This window comes from Saccopteryx bilineata, chromosome 7 (genome assembly GCF_036850765.1).
Source record: "Saccopteryx bilineata isolate mSacBil1 chromosome 7, mSacBil1_pri_phased_curated, whole genome shotgun sequence".
NCBI lineage: Eukaryota > Metazoa > Chordata > Mammalia > Chiroptera > Emballonuridae > Saccopteryx > Saccopteryx bilineata.
The window spans coordinates 49,261,616-49,277,606 of record NC_089496.1 but is presented as its reverse complement, the minus strand read 5'-3'; the positions used below and the strand labels follow the sequence as shown (position 1 = coordinate 49,277,606).

At 54.5% G+C, this 15,991-nt stretch overlaps 1 long non-coding RNA gene across 1 annotated transcript in view; it reads right to left on the bottom strand.

Annotated features, from left to right (window-relative positions):
- Positions 1-9,128: 9,128 nt before the first annotated feature.
- The window catches only part of LOC136310386 (uncharacterized), a 48,726-nt gene continuing 41,863 nt past the window's right edge, over positions 9,129-15,991 (bottom strand). The window contains exons 4-5 of the long non-coding RNA XR_010726559.1: positions 11,237-12,399; positions 9,129-9,720 (exon numbers count right to left, since the gene is read on the bottom strand). This is a non-coding gene — a long non-coding RNA (uncharacterized lncRNA). The remainder of the gene's footprint in view (positions 9,721-11,236; positions 12,400-15,991) is intronic.

Sequence of the window (15,991 nt, the reverse complement as noted above, 5' to 3'; positions counted from 1 at the left end):
AAGACAGGCATTTGAGCCAAAGGGGGTTAGCATGAGCACCGCCCGGGGGCACAAATATATAAACTATTTGGGACATTTCAAGTATTTTGGTGCTGCCAGAGGGACGAGGGGCACAATCAGAGTGGCAAGGGCTGAGTTTAGAAAGGAAGGCTGAGACTGGTGCTCCTCCCTGGAGGGCCCGGGCGTGATTGCCCAGGCAGCGAGGAGTGCCCGGGGTGCCGGTGAACCTTACGGTCCTGTTAGGTTCTGGAAGGGGTGCCCGCCCTGGGCCCCTCTCTCTGACCATGCGTCTTGTCTTACAGAGTGGGGGGGGGGTACTCAAACAGCGGGCTCTGGGAGGAAGAATGCGGAGTCTCCGTTTTATTGGGGACCGAGTCTGCCCTTCTGCGAGCCGACTGCAGTCACAAACGAGAAACAACAACACAAGTAAATTACATGCTCGAGAGACACTTAATCTGGGCCAGATCCATTTGGTCAGGAGGGTGGTTTATCAAGAAAGCAAACCCGCTGCCAAGATAAGGGAGGGACGGCGCTCCAGTTGATTTACGCTGGCCGGCCTCGCATGCGTGTCATTGGGTTTCACGTTGGAGCGGGTCGCTGCCCCCTGGCCACCTGAGTGCCTGCCTCTCCACCACCGCTGGGTGCTGTCTGAAAGTGGAACCTCACCTCTCAGACCAGGGCCCCGCACACACAGCGCCAGCCAAGCAGAAAGGCTTCGGGGTCCACGGAAGTTGTCACAAGTCCCCCCACCCGACCCCACCCCACCCCCACCGCGCAGGCTCCAATGGTGTGATTTGTAAACCTCGCGGCAGCCAACCCCAGTGCTCCACCGAGACATGGGGCGCCACTAGGACTGAAGTATTTATCACCTGCCACTTACAGGGATGCAGAAGGAGGGAGTCCTAGACAACTCCAAGTGTCCCATGGGTCACGGAACACCCTGCCCAAATATTATTCTGCGTCTGGCGTTGACTGCCCTTCTGGGCAGCCCTCTGGGTTCCGGCTCAGGGGCACCGCCATGCCCTGTGGGAGGAAGCGCCTGCCATCCCCACCGTCCCCTCCAGGCCTCTCAAGTGACACCGGTCCCAGCCAAGGAGCATACCAGTGTAACCGTGGACAGCCGCCTCACCACCCGGGAGACGCAGAGGCATCTCGGGGCCAGGACCTCGCGCTGTGTTGTAACATAAGCACTTCCCTTCCCCCGGGGTGCACGCATCCCGGAGGGTCTGAGTGCCCGCGCGGATCGTGCTATCGCTGTGTTATTGTAGCCTCCCGCGCTTCCCCCTGATCGCTCCGCTCCACACAATCTGCCCGGCGATAAACCTGCTGGCACTCAATTTATAGGCAAACAATTCCCGTCTCTTTCGGCCACTTATCTTTTCCAGCGGTCAAAGAAAAACTATATATTGTGTCTCTCTGGCGTCTAATCCTCTTTTTTTTTTTTTTTTTTTGGACACAAGGGACACATTAGATTTTATGTTGAGTAAAACAGCAAGAGTCTAGCTTCTCCCAGGAGCATAGCAAGTGGCTGTGTACCAGGGAGGGACAGGCCAGGGGTGCGAGGCTGGCTACAGGAAGAGAAGGCAGAAGACAGGACAGACGATCAAGGCTGGGGGCGTGGCTCTGACCCCAAAGGTCTGTGATGAGCCTCAGGCCCCAACTCCGCTGAGAGAACGCAGAACCGGTGCTAGTCAAAAAGACAGCAGCCGTCACAGAAACATCTGGTGCTTCCGCACAGGGTTTGGTGTCGTGGAAATACCAGGGAAGGTCTGTGCATGTTTCACGCAGCGAGCGTTTTCAAAACTCCCGATTGCATTCACCTAACGATCCTATAAGGCAGGGAGAGACAGGGGTCTCTCTCATTCTTAGATGAGGACACACAGACAGGAAATGTACTTGCTGAAGGTCAGCACACTGTTAAGATAGAAAGGGGATTAAAATGCACAGGTCTCTGAGGTTTTTAATCACAGCTTTTGTCATTCATACTATGGTAGCTTTCTCCACTTAGGTTAACTCAGGGGTACCCACGCTCAGTCGCACGTGCGAGCGTGCGCGCGCACACACACACACACACACACACATAACTGCAAGGGCTCAAACAGGAGGGGAACTCTGAAACAGGCCACAATCTCTGTCAATGGCAACATTTATGATATGCTTTATCCTCTACACAGATGCAGTTGATGACGGCTAAGAAAATACCCTCAGCAGTCCAGAAGGGAAGCTAAGATAACCAGAAGTCAGCCAAAGAAACCTTTACCCGAGCGACTATTTTCTGCCCTCTGTTTTTAGAGAAAAACATAAACTCCCCAGAAAGCAAGAAGACAAACAGGGCTTCCTGAAGGTGATGCCCCACACTCCTCGGCTCACATCCCAGACTGACATCCTCGGTCCTCTAGCCCATGAGCAGAGGCTGAGCGTCCGTTTGCCACCCTTCTCCTCCTAACACAGGAAAATGATGCGCAGTTGAGGCAAAAGAGCAACAGGACTTAGAAACTAAAAGGAATTTTGCTTATGACAAATTAAAAGAACAAACCTCCCCATTTCCCAGGTGTTCCAGATAATCAAGATATTTTTTTCTCTAGAATTTTAGGAGGCTTTTCAAATACAGCACAGAACAAAATGCAACAATTGCTCACTACAGAAAAGCACCTGCCTATTAGTTTCAAATGAGTTTTTAAGAGCTAGGTGCCCTCTCTTTATCCCAAATTCCAGATCAAATTCTTCTACCGGAAATGCACTGATGACAAAACACTTTTCCCCCACCTCCAGTACCGGCCCCGTTCGGTTCTAAACGAGACTTGGTTATCAGCAGCACTTCCTCAACTGGAATTGTGCTGGGAAGCCGGTGTGATTTAGGTCCAGAAATAGGGGGGGGGGGGTTCCAGGCAAACGGTGGGGACAAATTCCAGACATAAGAGGTGCTCAGCAAGCAGGTGTCAGCTGAAGGGCAGAGTCACACATGGCTCAGGAAAGCTGTTCTAACTCTAAACAGGAAGAGAGAACTGGGGTCCAGGCAGAAAGACCTTGGCGCTCATGCAAGAGCGAAGAAGCTGAGAAGTGACATTGGCCCTTGGAGCAGAGGACAAGGCTCTGCTGTGCCCTTGAGGCATTCTCGGACTAAGGAAACAGACTCTCAAAGTGATAAGCCCAAGCTTGTGAACAAAGAACTATGAGCCCACGAGGGGCTGTGAGTGAGTCTATCTGATAGCGCAGTTCAGGCGAGGTCCCATACTGAAGTGACACTACAGTGGAGACTTGAGGGATTTTTCCAGATAGAGAAGGCTGGGGGAATAGCTTGAGCAGTTAAAAAGATTGTGTGGGTTGAATGGTAACATATATATATATATGTGTGTGTGTGTGTGTGTATATATATATATGTATATATATATGTATGTTATCCCCACATCCAAGCCCCTGGGACCTGTGAATGTGGCCTTATTTGGAAAAGATATGATTGAGTTCAGATCTCTAGATGAGATCATCCCAGCAAACCTAGGCAGGTCATAAATCCGCTGATGAGCATCCCATCACGCAGAGGAGAGACACACAGAGAGCCGGCCCGGTGAAGACAGCAGCGGAGATGGGAGTGAGGCAGCCACAACCCAGGAGCACGTGAGTCCACCGGAAGAGGCAAGTCTCTCCTAGGGCCTCTAAAGGGAGTAGGGCCTCGCTGACACTTTGATTTGAACTTCTGGCGTCCAGAGCTGAGAGAGAATAAACCTGTGTTGCTGGAAGCCGCCCTGTTGGTGGCAATATGCTGCAGTGGGCACAGGAGACCAGCACAGAGATGGGAAAGGAGCCACGTGTGACTCTGTCCTCCAGCTGACACATGCTTGCTGAGCGCCTCTTATGTCTGGAATTTGTCCCCACCGTTTGCCTGGACACCACCCCCCTTTTCTGGACCTAAATCACACCAGCTTCCCAGCACAATTCTAGTCCTGGGGCTGCCTGCCCCACCATGATCTGGTTCGCACCCTTTTCCTGCTCTGTTTTTTGTGGTGGGGGCTGAGCCCCGCGGGCTGTTTCCCAGACTCTGTGGTTTCTGGGATCAGCCAATGGGAGGCATTTGGCGGAAGAGCGGGAGGGAGCAAGGGAGGGAGGAGTCAGAGCGTTTCTCCCCGCCTCCTCTGGCTTTCAGCGGCCTCCCCAGCCTGTCTTCCGCCTGGTTCCCACTCCCACCCAATAGGATCCCAGTGGTTCCAGTTCTTGGGGAGGTCCCAGCCCACTGCTCTCACTACAATTCTTTCTAGAAACGAGCCCAGGATAATTAGAGCGCGTGGCATGTAGGGGGCGGGGAGGGAAGAGAGCTGGAGCAGGGGGCTGACCGCAGATCAGGCCGGGCTAGTCGGCAGACAGGGGAAGCCAGCCGGGCACCCCGCAGCAGGGCTCCGGGTCTCCTCAACACAAGACCCAGCCACCCCCCCTTCCCCAGGTCACCGTCCGCTGGTACCCAGCTTACTCAGCACGAAGGCTCGAGAGCTTTCTTGGCAGGGAACTTATTAGTCTGCAAGGGTTGCCATAACAAAGCACTACAGACCGGTGGCTTAAACAACAGACATTTATTTTCTCACAGTCCCGGAAGCGGGGAGTCAGAGATGAGCTATCAGCGGGATGGGTTTCTCCCGAGGCCTCTTTCCTTGGCCTGTAGATGGGGATCTTCCCTCTGTACCTGAGTCCAAACGATCCTTCTTATAGATACAAGGACACCATTCAGATTAGATTAGGACTCCCATCCTAATGACCTTATTTTACCTGAATTATTTCTTTAAAGCCTCTGTCACCAAATAGGGCTACATTCTGAAGTACTTAGGGTTGGACTTCAATATACGTATTAGGGGACGTTGGGCAAACAGGCGTGTCAGGCCTGCTCGCTTGTCCTTTGCCTGATTGGCGCGTGAGCACGGGGCAGCACCACCTGTGTACAGCCTGTAAGGCTGCAGGTGCTTGCCCTCAGGGTGGCAGACTGTAGATTGTGGACTGCCTGCCGTCATTGGGAGGGGACATATTTTTCCTATTGTTTCCCAGAGAAGGGGCTCCCCCCGCCCCCCGACCTGTTTGCTTGTCAGTCCTGAGTGCGAGGGAAGCGGTTTTCTCTGCCTGCTTGCTTGTCCACCATTATGAGACTCTAATAAACGGAATGGCCCACCATGTTCGGGCTCCACAGACCCTTTACCATCTGTGAACCTGCCTGACCATGGCCACCGGCCTTGCAGGGCGGAACTTAAGTCAGTCCATTACTGGGACTTAGGATCCGCAGCAGATGAAGAGAGAGCGGAAATCAGATGTCACCAGCAGTTGTTTGATAAGAAAGAAAGGCGCCCGGTGGCCTCGAGGGCACCTGGTAGACACTGTCAGGTGCTGGAAGGAGCCAGCAGCCCTGGTCAGCCGAAGAGGCCAGAGCAGGGGTAATGGAAGGAAGCGGAAGATGCCTCATGGGAGCTGACCAGATGGACGACTGGACCAGCTGCTAAAAGCACGTGAGAAACCCTCCCAGGACTTCCAGGAAGCCGGAGCCTAGGGCCTCGTCGCTGGTTCAGGAGGGAGTTGGCAAAAGGAAGTTTTGCATTATGAACACAATCCTGTGTGTGCCCACAGGTCAATGAAATCTATAAGGGTAAAAAGCTGCACATTTTGGAAGGAATTGAGTTTTTCCTGTGGACCCACCCACCCCCCACAACACAAATGCACACAGATGGTGTGTGTTCCCCCTCTGTGTGGCCTCTCCGTGGAGTTAAACACGAGGGGTCAGGGCCTGCCGATGGTCGTCATAAGGAAAGTCAGACGGAGGCAGGGGGACAGGACCGGGGGCTCCATGAGAGGGAACAGCCAGGTTGGCGCTGCGGCCGCGTGCAGACGTGCTGCAGCTCTAGGACCGTAGGCCTCGGTCCAGGGGGGCCATATACACACACTGTTTGCAGATGAGACACAGTTTATTAATATGAGGCTCTGCGGGGTACGTCGTAATAAATTGTAATTCTTGCAATTTATACACTGAGATAGCACCGGTGAGGGTCCTGCGAAGTGTAATTCTCCCGGCCTGACAAATGGACCGCCCTGCGCAGGGCTGGCCACAGCAGGGGGACAGGAATAAATCAGCCAGCTGAGCTGCAGCGAGAACGCGCTTTTATTGGTCTGCGGATCCTGAGAAATGTTGATTAAGTCAGACCTGGAATCCCCCACAGTTGTTTTACAAGCTGCTTTATCCCAGAGACCCCCCCCCCCCCAGGTCTCCCTCCACAACCACAATCTCCCAGGAAAAACGGGAAGTGAGTTATGCTGTGTTTGGAGCAGGAAACAAAAATATATTTTTTTTTACGGTCCTGGGAAAAGGTAAAGTCGGACCAATTCAAGGAGGCTTCTGTGCTCCCAAAGTGTCCATTAGAGGAGAGCTTCATGGGAGGTTTTCCACAACATCGATAACCTCTCGGGCTCCAGGGAGCAGCGAACAGAAAACGCCTTCAGTGTGGGAGCCGTTTTCTGAGACCGTATTTAGAATGAGAACTCATCCAACGTATTAGCTTTTGAACTCACCAAGTATGAACCGACTTGGGAGGGGTAGAAAAAAAGAACGTGGTGGGCAACGTTTAAACAGTGGACACTGGAACAGACTGCTTTTAATTACATGTGTGTCCTAGGAGAACCCACTTGCTATCAATTAACCAACCTGTTAATAACACACTGGTCTGCTCACGAAGCAGCCCCCGCCCCCTGATGACCACATTCCGGGAAACGGTTCGGTTTCAGCAAATGGTCACATTTATTCTAAACTGTAGCCTTCAGATTCAAAAAGCCATGTATTTAAGACTTGTCTTCCCTCTGGTTGATCTGAATTACCGAACAGGAACTATTTAATTCAGATGTTTATTTGCAAGAAACAGCAAGAGAGACATAGTAGCAACGCCCAGGGAACCGAAGGGTAGAAAAACTAACGTAGGCCATCCATGTGCCAGGGAGTACGCCCAGGGTCTCAGAGCCTTCGAGAAGCTATTCTCATCTCCTACTAGAGAGAAGACCGTGACTCAGAGAGGTACATTAACTTGGCCAAAAACACAAAGCCACAATCGAAAAGGCAGGAATTAACTGACAGCAAAGTTCATACCCTTTTCTTTCTCAAAACTGGGAGCCAGAACCTTCCCACTGAAAGAGTTCTCTCTTGTCACCCAGCCCCCTTCTTCCTGCAGACGCAGACCTCCCCCGTCCAGACAGAGGTCACACTCCGTTCTTAACCCCCTGTCCCCAGGGCGAGAGGCTTGGGGACGCCGTCTGGGCCCCCTGTCCTGTGTGCAGGGCTGCCCTGGTTGAACAGAGGGGTTGGGGCACGTGGGCAGCCCACCTCGTACCTCGTGTGAAGCGCGGACGGAGGACCCGGGAGCTCCGGTTTCAGCAGCTGGCCGCCCTGGGACTGGGGAGAGCCGCTCACGGTGAGGCCGACCTCAACAATTTGTTGCAGCCGCAGGAAACTTCCGAAATGTCTTTCCCAGAAGCCCCGGCTGCACCGGGAGCAGCGGCAGCCCCGTGTGCTGGCCCATCTCCCCAGGCTCGCACCTAGACTCGGTGACGGCCATGACACCTGACTGCAAAAACACAGGTCCCGGGGTGCCTACCGCCCAGACGCAGCCTTCCCGATGCTGGCTGGCCTCTGACGAGATGCCTCACACCTGCGGGGAGGCGGCCAGCCCTGTCTCATCTCCTGCTCACACCTGGGCGGCTGCCACGGGCTCCTCTCACTGCCCCACGGGCTCCGCCCCAAACACTTCTGCCGTCAAATTACTAACCCCCCAACTCCAAAAAAAAAAAAAAAAAGCTTTATTGCTTTCTCTTAGCCGAGAGCAGTGCTTGAATGAAGGTACAAATATTCTGGAGTTCTTGTGAAAATGCAGATTGCCGTTCGGTGGTTCTGGATGGGCTGGGGTTCTACATTTCTAGCCATCTCCTGGCACTGTGGGTGACGTTGGTTATTAGTCCACACTTTGCATGGCGAAGGCCAATAGGCCATGTCCCCGACTCCTAAGCCTGTGTCGGAAACTCTGGGCTGCTCCCCCTACTACCTGGATCTCCCCGTGACATCCTCCCCGCCCCCCCAGCTGTGCTCTGCCCCCGGCAGACATGATCGAGCCCAAGGGACACCCTCCTCACCCAGCGGGGGTCTCAGTGCCTGCCTTGTCCCCTGTATCCTTGAAAAGTCCTTGTTTTCCCATAAAGACCATTGTCTTCCCAACAGGAAGAGCTGCATTCCAGACTGGTGGCACATAAGGGAACAAGCCCAGCTTTCTCAGGAAGTGTCAAACCCAGGGATTGTGTGGGAGAGAAAGATCTGGACGCCCTCCCTCCACACGGAGCAAGGGCAGAAGGCTGGCGGGGCCGGCCCTTCGCTCTCCGACCGACCGACCGACCGGAAGCCCTGCTCAGGGCAGGTCACTCTGGAGGCGGCAAGGCTCAGCCACGCTCACTGGACTGTTCAGGGAGCAGAGGGCCCCACGCAGCGAATACCTGGGTGTCCGGCAGAATCTGGTCGAGAGCGGAGGTGAATTTTCCTGCTTCCAATTGGCGAGACCAAATCCCTGCTAATGAAAGCTGGATTAGGTGCTTTCTGCCAAGACGGGCTGCCCAGTCTGAGTGCTAATTGGGAATGACTGCACAGCAGGAACTCTTAGCCGTCCTTTGTTTCGATTTAAATATTCAGAAGCCCCCTATCCTGGCAGAGCCCCCTAAGAAAGGCTCTGTCTGAGGCACTCCTTCATTTTCTTTCCTTTTTTGCTTCCAAAGGGTGGAACGCCAGCCAAGATTTTCGGGTGATGGGACCTCTTCTGATCCTAGTGGCCCAAGGGCTGTGGAAATGACTGGGAACCGGAAGGCACATTTTCTCCTTATCTGCCCTCTGTGATTTTGCAGGGGAGGGTGGGGTGTTATCGGTGCGGCGGGCACTGTGGCGTGGGGCGGGTGAGCCCAGTGGAGACTGTGGTGGGTTCTGTCTCTCCCCCTCTCTCCGGGGGCTGTTTTCAGGGAAACGGGTAATCAGACCTAAGGATCCCTGGGTGTGATGAGATAACATTGACGATAGACAATTCTACTGATGGATAAAAAATAATATATATATTTTCAAATAGTCCCAGAGTGAGTCACTTCTAAATAGTCAGAAATACATTTCCTGCCATTCTTCTCTGAGACTCGAATTAATGGTTTTAATACAAATGACTCCCGTCACCAAGTGCATGCACGTAGAACTGGCAACATGCGCTCGCCCTGGCCATAGCCCAGTCATTGGGGACCCACCAGAGATGAGTCAACGTCCACAGCACATTCTCTTATAAGACGTGTGCCCCACTCCTAGCTTCTCTTCCCGAAAGGAGCAGAGAATGGCGCAGGAGGGGGAATTAGACGCAATGGATCGACAAGCTTCCAGGACGCCGGAGCCGAATCAGAACACCGTGAGCAACGCCGGGACATCTGAGAAAAGAGTCAAGAGACTTGGATGCTTCCTGCCACCCTGACACCAGCTTTGGACAAGTCTTTTCAACCACCTGCACCTCAGTTTCCTCATCTGGAAAATGGGGTGAACGACTGCCCACCCCACCCCCTTGCAAGAGTGGCAGGCGTGACAGTCCAGCTGGATTCCTTCTAAAGTTACGAAGAGGCCAGTGCCATGTAGGTGGCCGGAGTGTCTTCTGCTGGTGCCGGGGCTCCGCGAGGCAGCTTTCTTCCTCCACCCTGGGTACTCTGTGGAGGTAGACAGGGGAGGGGGCAAGAGACAGTGTGTCAGAGGGACCAGGATCTTATCCCAGTCTCCCACGCGATTCTCTCAATCTCTCTCCTGAAGTCTCTCTGAGCAAATTCTCCACTCCTATCACCTTCATCTTGGTCAAGCATTGGTGAGTCCTCGTTAACCCCGATAACCTACCTTTCCCCCCACCCGATGAAGCAGAAGCCATCCTTGTTTTCAGAAAGATTACTGGTTATCCTCTCCAGAAGATGACGGGGTCAGTCTCATCAGAGAAAGAAGCCTGAAAAGAATCCCAGGGCCCCCTCCAGGACTGGAAGGGGACAGAGACCTGTCTTCCCAGATAGAGAGGTTTTACCTCCCCGTCAGCCCTCTGGGGAGATGGCAGGGGCTTGGAGGAGAACTTACAGTCATGGTAAAGCTTTGCCAAGAGATGGCAGAGCCACCAGCCTTTGAGGACAATGAGGACCTGGCAGGTGAACACATCAGCAGTCACCCTTGTAGACTGAGGACCAGACGGCCCCACTGGAAGTTCTCTGGTGTGTGTGTGTGTGGGGGGGGGGTGATGCTCACAGGAACTGGGAGGGAGGGGGTGTCCCAGGGAGGTCTGAGGCTACATTTCCCACCACCCTGACAGGCTGGCTACAATAGCACATCAAGTTTAATTTAAAGTAATAAAAGAAGTGTGACATTTCACGTGCCTGATCATGTGACATCGAATTCACATGCCTGTTGTTCTTTCTGAGACATTCTGGCAGATAACCCTGCTTTTCTTTGGATGCTCTGGAGTTTGGGGGAAAACAGTTCTAAAAACCAGCAACAGGGCCCTGGCTGGTTGGCTCAGTGGTAGAGCGTCGGCCTGGCAGGCAGGAGTCCTGGGTTCGATTTCTGGCTGGGGCACGCAGAAGAAGCGCCCATTTGCTTCTCCACCCCTCCCCCTCTCCTTCCTCTCTGTCTCTCTCTTCCCCTCCCGCAGCCAAGGCTCCACTGGAGCAAAGATGGCCCGGGCTCTGGGGATGGCTCCATGGCCTCTGCCTCAGGCGCTAGAATGGCTCTGGATGCAACAGAGCAATGCCCCAGATAGGCAGAGCAGAGCCCCCTGGTGGGCATGCCAGGTGGATCCCAGTCAGGCGCATGAGGGAGTCTGTCTGACTGCCTCCTCGTTTGCAACTTCAGAAAAATAAAAAAATAAAAAATAAAAAAACCAGCAACGGCTCTTTCTGGGGTTACCCTCCACTCCTGCCCCAGTGAGGATCCACCCACGGAAATAGCAGCCCAGCAAGCGTTTCCTTCATAACCTGAAACTCAAGCCACAAGCGACCTCCCTCACCTTCTCACACAAGTCCTTCTCAGCAAAGGTCCCGTGGAAGAGCAGGTTCTCTCTCTATCCCGGGGGTTACACACAAGAAACACATCAAGAAACACGCACGCACAACAGGATGCCTGGCAGATGCTGTCCGTGGTCTCTACCCACTGAACTCAGAAATGTGCCAATAGAGATGTTTCCGTCCTTACCTTACACTGAGGAAACCGCGGCCCAGAGGTGTCAACTAATCATGTGAGATTCTCAAGCTACTCGATGGCAGGGCTCAAATCAGAATCCAACTCGGCCTTCTAGTCTACGGGGCGACCGACGAGGGGGCATCCTCTAGCAAGCAAGGGTGTGCGTGCTTGTGCACGTGGGTGCGTGTGCGCATGCGTGTGTGTAAGGAAAGCCTCAGCTCTGGACATGGGCGAGAGAGCACAGATTTTTAAATGGGACCCTTGCCATATTTGTGTAACTCTGGAGGGAGGAACCGTGAGTTCCAGCAAGCAGGCGTCTGCTAAGCTCCGGCTGAAATGTGCCCATTGCTGCTTTAATGTGATAATCAGGGGCGGGGGCCCTGGTGACAGACTGTGATGTATTGGCCGTTGTTCTGCGCTTTGATGTTCCTTGGAATCTGTCACAACTCCAGCACACCCGAAAGTGCCATGGCGTCATGTGTCCAACGCTCTGACTGCAGGAGCAAATGGCAGGGGCGTGGCCGCCCCTCGAGCCGAGGTCAGAGCCAGGTCAGAAGGTGGCAGGCCTCTCTGCAGGACAGCCACCACAGCAGCTGCACCCCAGGGTTCCCAGCTCACACCCGGGGGACGCCTGTCTGCAGGGGATAACCGCCTTCGCTGTCTCTGACTGAAGGAGGCCAACAAGTCCCCCCGGTGCTGGAAGCTGAGCCCCGGGGCCCCCCAGGGAGAAGAATCATTCCCCCAACCCTGAGATGCGGGGATGGAGCTGTAGGCAGAGAGGGTGTCCGCGGGAAGCAGGGGGAACGCTGGCCCAGGTCGCTGGCGCCAGAACACCCCCGTCTCAGGGCTGGGCGGCCAGCAGCACGCAGGGTCAGGGTCGGGGACCAGCCCCCTGGCGTGCTGTGTGGCCGCTGTGGTCACAGCAGAGGCAGCAGCGGCGGGCAGGAGGGCGTGCTGATGCTCAGGCTCCGGTGGCCAGATGAGTCAGCCCAGGGTCTCGCCAGCTGGAGGTCTCGCCTGCTTCCCAGGGCTGGTCTGGGCAGCATCAAGGTCGTGGGACACTGCTGGCACCCGGCACTGGGGATCTGGAGAGCCTTCCTGAGAGCAGCTGATCTCCGAGGGCTCGCTCCATCCCAGAGGTCAGGAAGGGCAAGGTGTGGTTGTCCCCGTGTCTCCTGTGGGGGAAGAAGAGAGTGGTTTGCTTAGAAAACCCCACAGTGCTATTCAGTTCCTTCATCCAACAGAGTGTCAGCAGGTCCCTGCTGCTGGGACATGTGGGCCATTGTTCTACTGTTCCCAGCACAAGATGTCACCTCCTCAGCTGAGAAGCCAACCCCCAAGAAAACCAAGAAGAAGCCCTATAACTTTTTTTTTAATAAATAAATTTTTATATAAATGGGGTGACATCAATAAATCAGGGTACATATATTCAAAGAAAACATTTCCAGGTTATTTTGTCATTTAGTTCTGTTGCATACCCATCACCCAAAGAGAGATCGTCCTCCGTCACCCTCTATCCAGTTTTCTTTGTACCCCTCCCCCCTCCCTCCTTCCCTACCCCCACCCCCCGTAACCACCATACTCCCAAGAGTTTGCTTAAAGGCTTTTAATCACTGTAAAAAAAAATAGAAGGCTGGATAAAGAAGATGGGGTACATATACACCATGGTATACTAGTCAGCTAGAAGAAATGATGACATCGGATCACTTACAGCAGAGTGGTGGAATCTTGATAACATTATGCGGAGTGAAATAAGCGAATCAGAAAAAAACAAGAACTTCAGGATTCCATACATTGGGGGGACATAAAAGTGAGACTAAGAGACATGGACAGGAGTATAACTTTTCATTTTATTTCTAGTGCTCCGAAGCTTCCATCCATCCCAGTTCTGTCGCAGGAGAGGCAGACAGTCCTAGTCCAGGGAGCTGTTGTGAGAGCGAAATGTGATCGTGTGTGTTAAGCTATTCAAGTACGGGGCCAGCCTCATAGCAGGTGCTCCATAACTGCTCCTTTGTCCCCGTCTCCCCTGCCCCTCCCTTCCCTGGCCACGTCTTCCAGATGTCCACATGGAAATGAATGTCATGTTGTGTGATCACTAAAGCTTAGGAAAGATGATGTGACACTGTCAACCGTGACAAAGACAGGGACTCGATAGGATGGCAGGATGCTGCCCGGTCTAGAGTCCTCCGGGCAGGGGGGGCAGAAAACTGGGCGGAGCCTCTTTGGATGGGGTTTAGCTGGGGAGGATACCGGTCATGGCAACTTGTAGAGGCGAAGATAGAAAGCGCGAGGCTTGGACCGCCCACACGTGTGTCTGCAGGAGGGCGGGCCTCAGCCCCGCGCAGCCATCCATCTCCTCTCCATCTCAGATTGAAGGAAGAGCTTCCCTGCCAACTGCAGGGGCCCAGAAATGGCCACCGCTCGCTGCAAACCAACAGTTTCTGACAGGGAAGTGGCCTAAAGGGTCACTTGGGATGAACCGCAGGGAAAACAGTTCCAGAAAAGGGGCCACAGACATGGAGACAGCCTGGCTCCCAGCGCTGAGCGAGTGACGTCAACCGTGCAGATAAATTCCAAGGAATCTATCACCCGTCTAACAATGTTTTACTGGCTTGTAAAATGTTCCTGAGCTCTTTCCATACTGACAGTTTCTGGGGGCTGTCCAGGGCATCCTGGAAAATTACAGCAAGAGGGTCCCTTTCCAACCCCTCCTCGCCCAGAGCCCGATTTCTTTCAGACTTTAGTCTGATGTCCTTCTATCAGTTGTCGTTAAGTGGGGAAAGCTTGTCCCAGATCTGATGTCGAATGCTGCACGGGATAGCCTGGGAAAATGACAAAACACTGGGCCCCGGTCAGAAAATACTCCAGGCTCAGGTGGCGACCGCAGCACTGACATGGTGACGGTTTCCCCTTCTGAGTGGTCCCCATGATCTGCTGGTGTCCTTTAGGGGGGCTCTGTGAGAAACAGGAGGATTCCATGGGGTGGAGGGAGGGAGCTGTTTGGGAACCAATAAAATCCCAACAAACACTGGCTCCCAGCCCAGGTCATTTCGTGGGGAAGGCAATCGACATTGTGCAAAAGCGCTTTTGAAGAACTAGGTAACATCTTCTCGCTCGTTGCCGACCACAGAGCCGTGAGCGCCGTTTTCCCGACAAGGAAACAGAAGTTGGAGCAGGTACCCTGCCCGGCGTCCTATGGCTAATAGGCAGTAAAACCAGACCACCCAGCAACCCAGCTCTTTGGCGTCCAAGTCCGCTGCTCTCTGCCCCGTATTTCAGAGCTCCTGCGTTAGATGAGTTAACCAGAACTCGTACCATTAGGCACCAGAGGAAATACTTGTCAAAAGGGACATGACCTTGAACTAGGAGTTAGTTGGCTTTTAAAGGAATGTTCACTTGTTGGTTCCCCAAACGATTCGTATAAGACTCAAACGGCAGCAGAGGGGTTCCAGGGCAGAACCCCCAAAGGAGCCTGCCCCGGGGCCAGGAGAGGCCCTAAAACCTTTCTCGGGCTGGAGCACCCCTTAGGACCCATGTCTTTCCGAGACGGGAGTCTCGTGTTCACTGCAGTGAGGGCCCAGGGTGGCGTCTGAGTCCTGGGACCCTGGGCCCTGAAAGGGCCCCGCGCTGTTTCACGCCTCTTAGCATCCTGGGGGCTGGTCGGAGAGGGCACGGCGCTGGCCTCACGTTCCTGCATGACCTTGCAAGGGACCCGGCCGCCTGTTCCCTGTCGTCTCTGCGTGCATGGAGCTCGGCCTCCTCAGGCGAAGTGGGGACGAGACGTGGCCCTGACCCCCACCCAGTTCAGTTATAGCCCTTTCCCGGAAGTGGTGGGGTCATTAATGGTTTACATCGTCTCCCCCCCCCCCTCCCCCAGGGTCAACGCCAGCCCGGAGGCAGGGCCTCGGGGGCCCCAGGCCACAAGGAAACGGCTTGCTCCAGCCAGTGCAGTCAGAAGCAGAGACCGCCACACTCCAGGCGAGAAAGGTGGAAAACCAGTAGGCAGGGAGACCATTTTGTCATCCAAGGACAATAAAGTTTATATATTCCCAGATGTGGGCCCTCCCCCTTCATCAAGGCCGAGGCCCACTCCAGTCAAAAGAGCTTTTCTCCAGCAACACGGGAAGACCGCCTCTCTGGGCTAAATTTAGACTTCGCCCGCAGGGGAAGGCCCCCAGCGCTCTCAGGCTGCCCGCGGAACCAGCAGAGGGCTGGGCGTCCCGGCTGGCAGCGGCCAGCCCCAGAGCTGGGCCAGCAGGAGCCTGACATGCTCCCAGCCTGGAGTGTGGGCCGTGCACCCCCTGGGGCCGGGGCTCTGCCTCCGGGCATGCTGCCGGTGTGTGAGGGCCATTTGCTCGCCCCTGCCAAGGGGCAGCCGACCAGCGCCCACGACTCCGAGGACTGGGCTCAGAGCCCCCGAGAATCCAAGGTGCTGCTGGGCCACGCTTCTGCCCTTGAGCATACCCATGAGTGCCCTGCAGAGCCAGCGTGGAGGGGCAAGGCTCGGCTGAATGACCAGGTTTATAGAGAGGGGAGTCTGGTTCCAAAGAAGGGAGAAAGAATTACCCGCGGTCCCACAGGCTTCCTGGGAGAATCTGTCCCTTGGGTCCTCTCCCTGAGCCAGTCCTTTATTCCAGCGTCCCAAGAGCAATCCTGGCAGCATACTGACAGGCATGCCCCATCTTGGGGAAAAGTCAGTGGGGCCCCTTCCCTTCGGCCAGGCGGCAGGGAAGATGGAAGGAGCTGGCATTTTCCCCTGGGTACCCA